Raw genomic sequence first — 7731 nt, 5'->3', positions numbered from 1 at the left:
ATGTTATTTGAATATTTTGATTTATGTTATGATTTATGTTACTTTACAAATTGTGTTGCGCGTGCGCGGTAAATGTATTTATTAAATATTGACACCCAAATAGTGTCACGAGTAATGAAACAATACGTGGCGCCCCGATGTATAATCCGCCATCGGTCGGGGTGTTACAGATTGGTATCAGAGCTCCGTGACTTTAGGATATGTGGTTAGACGTAACGACCTAGAATACCTAAGAGTCCCTTTTCGCGCATGAGAAATATCTCATGTTTGCGCGCTAATTGTTAATTACTCGATATTTATAAAATATGCTTGCGTATACGCAGCACTTGATTTCATGTTTTATTCGCGATCTTTCGATTTTTATTAAATTTCAATTTATTTCTTTACTTACATATTCGTTTGATGTGGGGATTGAAAATTCGAGAAGTCATGGTGATACATGAATAGTTGATTTTCAATTACCATTAACTTTATGTTTTAAATTGAAGATTTGAAAAGTCATGGTGATACATGAATTGTCAATCTCCAATATCCATTTACTCGATAATTTAAATTGAAGATTTGAAAAGTCATGGTGATACATGAATTGTCAAATCTCCAACATTCATTTACTCGATATTTTAAATTGGGAATTCGGAAAGTCATGGTGATACATGAATTGTCGATTTTCAATTCGAATTCATTACCTGTATTAAGTTTGCATTTAAATTCATATTTTACTTCAAAATTTGATAGCATTTAACTCCGCGAAACAAGCTTTACGACGATATACTTTGCGCTAAAACGATTTCCCATACCAAGATATTAACAAAAACTAAAACTTTTATAGAATGCCTCCGCTATCTCGCCGCCATTAGAGGAGAGAAGCCTCGCGCAGGCGTAGACAGCAACGTTCCCAGGAAATGGCCGCCGCAATAGCCCAAGCCTTAAACCAAACTAATACCAACCCCTCCGGATACAATAATAAATCCTTCAATGCTGGTAACCCTCCGAAATTCACAGGGCTTGAAGGAGCCACCGTAATGCTCCAATGGCTCGAGAAAATTGAAAAAACCTTCCTCCATACCCAATGCCCTCCAGACCGACGAACCTTATACGCCTCAAGTGTCCTAGAATCAAGGGCGCTTACTTGGTGGAACGGAGTAGCTCATGCGCGTGGCGCAGAAGCTGCTTCTAGCATGCTCTGGGAGGAATTCAAGGAAATCTTGACGCGAGAATTCTGCCCTCCCAACGAAGTAAAGCGCCTGGAGGAAGAGTTTTGGAACCTGAAACAGTACAGTGGCGAAGCGCGCGAGTATGCGACGCGCTTCCATGAATTAAGCTTGCTTGTCCCGCACCTAGTTACCCCTTCCCGCCGAGCCATCGAGAAGTTTCTTGGGGTCTCCCCATGGAAATTCAAGATTCTGTATGGGCCAGGAACCCAGCAACCCTCTCTGACGCCATCGAGTTGGCCGCTGTGCTCAGCGACAACCATGTCAGGGCAGGAACCCTGTTCCTGCGGGGAGCCGAAAAGACCAAACCCACCAAGACTGTCCCAGAACCAACAGAAACCAAGCCGGAACCCTCAAACCGTAACAACCTCAAGCGCAGGCGCAAAGCCTACGCGCTTACCAACCCGCTCGTTGTCCAGCAACCCGCCTACCAACCTCCAGTATACGCTCTTAACCCAATATCAACCTACCCCACACCCCCTGTAGTCCATAACTATGCCTTAACCAATCCCGCACTCCCTGCCCCGCCAACTAAGAAACCCTACATTGGAAACCAACCCTTTTGCCCAACCTGTAGACTTCACCATCCAACTCAAGTCCCGTGTCGACTTTGTCACCGATGTGGCCGCGCTGGTCACAATGCGGAAAACTGTAGAGTCCTTCCCTCCAACCCAATTGCGCAAACACCACCAACCTACCTGCAGAACCCACAACCAACATACCCTAATCCACGACCCAGGTCGTGCTACAACTGCGGTGATCCCAGTCATTTCCGGAACGCGTGCCCGAGACTGCAAGTTCAGATTACGCAAGCGAACCCAGTTAACCAAATTTCGAACCAAGTGACGCGCGGACGAGCTTTTAATATAACCGCGCACCAAGCGCAAGCGAATAATGACGTGGTTAATGGTACATTTTTACTTAACGGACAATATGCATCTATACTTTTTGATACTGGCGCCGATAGAAGTTTTATTTCTCGCGCATTTGAGCAGAAACTTGCGCGACCGCGCATAAACTTAAACGAAAACTTTTCAGTTGAATTGGCTAATGGTGAAACTATTTTAATAAACTCCGTAATCAAAGATTGCACGCTTAACCTTAACGAAAACGATTTTCTAATCAACCTCATTCCTATGCCGCTTGGAAGTTTTGATGTTATTATCGGTATGGACTGGCTCTCGCAAAATCGCGCCGAAGTTATTTGCGCCAAAAAGATTATTCGCATTCCTCGAGAAAATGGTGATCTGCATATCTACGGCGAGAAACCATCTAACGGTCTTAAACTTATGTCATGCACTGAAGCCCGAAGACTTTTGCGGAAGAAATGTGTCGCATTCTTAGCTCATGTGGTCAAACCCGATGAAGGAAAGAAGAAACTTCGCGAAATCCCTATCGTGCGTGACTTCCCTGAAGTCTTTCCCGAAGATCTTTCCGGTTTACCTCCTGCTCGGGAAGTCGAGTTTCGTATTGATCTTGTCCCTGGTGCTTCCCCCGTAGCCAAATCTCCTTATCGACTTGCACCCGCTGAGTTGCAAGAATTAGCAAGTCAACTCCAAGAGTTGACCGCTAAAGGATTCATTCGCCCTAGCTCTTCGCCCTGGGGTGCTCCGGTGTTGTTCGTTAAAAAGAAAGACGGTTCGTTTCGCATGTGTATTGATTACCGCGAGCTGAACAAGTTCACCATTAAGAACCGGTATCCCTTACCGCGTATTGATGACCTCTTTGACCAACTCCAAGGTGCCTCTTGTTTCTCCAAGATCGATCTCCGTTCTGGCTATCACCAGTTGCGTATCCGCGAAGAGGACGTACCCAAGACTGCTTTTCGAACCCGCTACGGTCATTTTGAATTCTTGGTCATGCCCTTCGGTTTAACCAACGCACCCGCTGTCTTCATGGATCTAATGAACCGGGTGTGTAGGTCTTTCTTGGACCGATTCGTGATCGTATTCATCGATGATGTTCTGGTGTATTCTAAAACCAAGGCCGAGCATGAACAACATCTTCAGTTGGTGTTGCAAAAGCTTCGAACCAAGCAACTCTTTGCCAAACTCTCCAAGTGTGAATTTTGGTCGGATGAAGTACAGTTTCTTGGTCATGTTGTAAACAAGATGGGTATTCATGTCGACCCATCCAAGATTGAAGCAATCAAGAACTGGATTACGCCATCCACTCCTACCGAAATCCGTTCCTTTTTGGGCTTAGCTAGTTACTACCGGCGATTTATTTCGAACTTCTCAAAGATCGCTTTGCCTTTAACAGCATTAACGCACAAAGGCAAACCGTATATTTGGGGCTCTAAGCAAGAAGAAGCTTTTCAAACGCTCAAGCGATTGTTGTGCGAAGCTCCTGTTCTAGCTTTACCTGAGGGTAATGATGATTTTGTCGTGTATTGTGATGCCTCCAACCAAGGTCTCGGTTATGTACTTATGCAACGAGGCAAGGTTATCGCTTACGCGTCAAGGCAACTCAAGATTCACGAAAAGAATTATACGACTCACGACCTCGAACTTGGCGCAGTTGTATTTGCTTTAAAAATCTGGAGACACTACCTCTATGGGACTAAGTGTATCATTTACACCGACCATAAAAGCCTTCAGCACATTTTTGATCAAAAGGAACTTAACATGAGACAACGTCGATGGAACGAACTCATCAGCGATTACGATTGTGAGATCCGATATCACCCTGGAAAGGCTAATGTGGTAGCTGATGCGCTCAGCCGCAAACCCTGCCAGCTTAGCTGTATCTTGCCGCGCACGCAGCTTCACTTCGCGCCGATTCAAAGCAATCTTGAATCATGCATTCGTGATGCGCAGCGCGCATCCATCAGCTTTGGCAACCTTCGCGCCGAGTTAGCGTGTGGCGCGGAAGCGCATTTTGTCCCTAATCTGAGTGGAATTCTCTGCTATCTCAATCGCATCTGGATTCCCAATGATGAGAATCTTCGCTCTGTCATACTGAGTGAAGCGCACAAATCTCGGTATTCCGTTAATCCTGGTGCTGACAAAATGTACAAAGATTTGCGCCTTTCTTATTGGTGGCCTGGTATTAAAAAGGATATTGCTATGTTCGTAGCTAAATGCCTAACCTGTTCTAAGGTAAAAGCTGAACATCAACGCCCATCTGGTTTGCTCGAACAACCTGAAATTCCTACGTGGAAATGGGAAAGTATAGCAATGGACTTTATCGCCAAGTTACCCTTGACCGCAAGCAAACATGATAGCATTTGGGTAATAGTGGATCGATTGACCAAGTCTGCCCACTTTCTGCCCATTCGTGAAACCTACCGTGTTGAGCAACTTGCGCATCTTTATGTCAAAGAAATTGTTTGCCGTCATGGTACTCCCTTGAGCATCATATCCGATCGCGATGGCCGTTTTATATCTCGCTTTTGGAAATCTCTCCAAACTGCGTTAGGAACTCGCTTGGACATGAGTACTGCATATCATCCTCAGACTGACGGACAGTCTGAGCGAACCATCCAAACCCTTGAGGATATGCTTCGATCTTGTGTTCTTGATTTTGGAGGTAATTGGGATTCACACCTACCTCTGATCGAGTTCTCTTATAATAACAGCTATCATTCCAGCATCGGTATGGCCCCATTTGAAGCACTTTACGGTCGAAAGTGCCGCTCGCCGATTTGTTGGAGCGAAGTGGGTGAAGTTCAAATCACAGGACCCGAACTAGTTCAAGAGACAACCGATAAAATCTCCAAGATCCGTGATCATCTGCTGACTGCCAGAAGCCGACAGAAGAGTTACGCAGATCGCAGGCGGAAGCCTCTCGAATTTCTAGTTGGTGATCTTGTTCTCCTCAAAGTGTCGCCCTGGAAGGGTGTTGTTCGCTTTGGGAAGAAAGGTAAGCTTGCACCTCGTTATGTTGGACCATTCAAGATTCTTGCGAGGGTGGGAAAAGTTGCCTACAAACTGGACCTGCCGCCCGCGCTCAGCAATGTGCATCCAACGTTCCATGTATCCAATCTCAAGAAATGTTTAGCTGACGAGAACCTTCACATACCACTTGATGAAGTTCAAGTTGATGAATCCATGCATTTCGTTGAGAAGCCTGTTGAGATTATGGATCGCGAGGTAAAGCAAACCAAGCGCAGTCGCATCCCTATTGTTAAAGTTCGTTGGCAGTCCAAGCGCGGAGCCGAGTTCACTTGGGAAAGGGAAGATCAAATGAAGATCAAGTAACCGCACCTTTTCTCTGCGCAACCTACTTCGAGATAAATTTCGGGACGAAATTTCTTAAAGTAGGGGAGACTGTGACAACTGCCCTATCCGACCCGACCCAGGTACCCGTTTTCGAATCCGAATCTTTTTATGATTTAAAATTTGTTTATTAATCTTTGTAAATTTAACCTTTAAATAAATTATATATTAATAATAATAATAATAATAGTATTAATTTCTTCCCGCCTCCCTCTTTCTCTTTCTTGTCGCCGTCCCGCCTCTTTCTTGTCGCCGTCCCGCCCCTCTGCTTAACCCTTACGCCTTGAACCCCTTTTTCTCTTAACTCTTTGCTTGTCCTTTGGTTCTTCCCGCCTAAGGATGTCTGCGCAGCTCCACGCGCCAGACTCCTTACAAGGAAGCCTGCGCGAAGACCAGCTGTTCCAGTGATACGCGAGGCGAACTGTCCCCGCAGCGCGCTAAGAATGGTAATTCTTCCCGCGGCGCGCTAAGAATGGTAGTTCTTCCCACGGCGCGCTAAGAATTGTAATTCTTCTCGCGACGCGCTAAGGATTTGTAGTTCTTCCCGCGACGCGCTAAGATTTGTTCTGTCTGCCTTCGCCCTCGCGCGTGCGCTCGAGTCTTCTCGCGCTAAACCTGAAGTCCTTTCTTCTGTTTAGGTCAGCCTGTATTCTTTTGATATCTTTTGTTTGAAGCACTGTAGGTCAGTTCCGACATCTGTCCGAAAAGCCACTTTCGGCGCAGCATGCGCACTAATCCTATTGGTTGACAGAAAAAGTGACTGACATAATCTTTTGAAATCTGCTTTTCCCATGCCTTGACCAGTACCTTTATCTGACTCCTCCCATGCTTTATGCTGTAACCTGTCAGCCTTTTTTTCCTGTTCCCTTGCTGCCATATCTTTTGATATCTTTTGCTTTTGTTTTCTTATGCTTTTTAATATCTTTTGCTTGATTTGATGAGATCTTTTCCTCTTTTTAAGGGATTGTGTCCCATAGGGTTTCCCTATATATTAAGCTATTCTCTTGTTATTTAACACTACACACACAAACACTTAAACTCTTCTCTGCTCTTTTCTCCTTGCCCTCTGCCGTTGTTCCTCAGCCGCCTCCTCTCTCTGCCTTCGTCTTTTCCCTTGTCCTGCCCAGATTTCTGGTAATATATAATATATAATAATTTGTTAAAGATACATATTGCTATGCTAACATATATTCTAGGCATAAAACAAATCGTTAAACCAATAATCTCTTATTTATAGGTTAACTTGTGCTTGTTTAAAAGTTGGTTCTTGCTTTAGCTTTCAACGCACCGTTTACATGTGAGTAATCTCGTACCTAATCCCTTTTTATTTTTATTGTTTTGGGATGTTCATGTGTTCGTACAAACTTGAGTCTTAAACTTGTTTATTAACTTTTGTCGCGCAAAACCCCATGTGTTATGGACGTAGACTTGGCTGTTTATTTGTATGTGTGGATCATTAACCGTCTTGTCGGCCTATTCCGCAGTTTTCATGGATCCATTAGATGAACACGGGAGAACTATCGTTTATGATTTCTCTTTTGTTTACACTTGCACAGTTTTCTTGTTTTTGTGCTCAATTGGGAGCACGGATTGAACTATGAGCTATGATCTAAGGCTTGATCACAATCTGATTACACCCTTGTTGAACACCAGTTATACACATGATGCGCGCAGATATTGTTATCTATTTATATGTATTAAACTTGATTTCTCACCGACACGCAAGTGTTGACGTTTTATTTTAACACATGTTCAGGTTTGCTGTAGCTGTTTCTGGAAGCTTGAGGACACCTAGGATGTTTTCTTTTCTTTTGGACCTAGTTTAAAATGTAACAAGACAAGTTTATGTTATTTGAATATTTTGATTTATGTTATGATTTATGTTACTTTACAAATTGTGTTGCGCGTGCGCGGTAAATGTATTTATTAAATATTGACACCCAAATAGTGTCACGAGTAATGAAACAATACGTGGCGCCCCGATGTATAATCCGCCATCGGTCGGGGTGTTACAGCTAAAGCAGAATGCATTGTCGCCTCTAGCTGCTGCTCACAAGTCATATGAATCCAGCATCAGCTGCTAGATTACGGTTTGAATTTCTTTAACAACTCAGTCAAGTGAGATAACGAAGCATTAGTTTGTATTATTAAAATCCTGGTCCAACACTCAAGGACAAAACATATTGACATCTGAATGCATTTCATTCGTGACTGTTTTGACCCTAAACTTATCAATATTGAAAAGGTCCACACCGACCACAACTTTTCAGAACTTTTCACTAAAGTCATCAGTTGTGTCC

This window comes from Bidens hawaiensis, unplaced genomic scaffold (genome assembly GCF_021521415.1).
Source record: "Bidens hawaiensis isolate Kalapana, Puna unplaced genomic scaffold, B.hawaiensis_p1.1 tig00051158_1, whole genome shotgun sequence".
Classification (NCBI taxonomy): domain Eukaryota; kingdom Viridiplantae; phylum Streptophyta; class Magnoliopsida; order Asterales; family Asteraceae; genus Bidens; species Bidens hawaiensis.
This window is presented reverse-complemented; position numbering follows the sequence as displayed.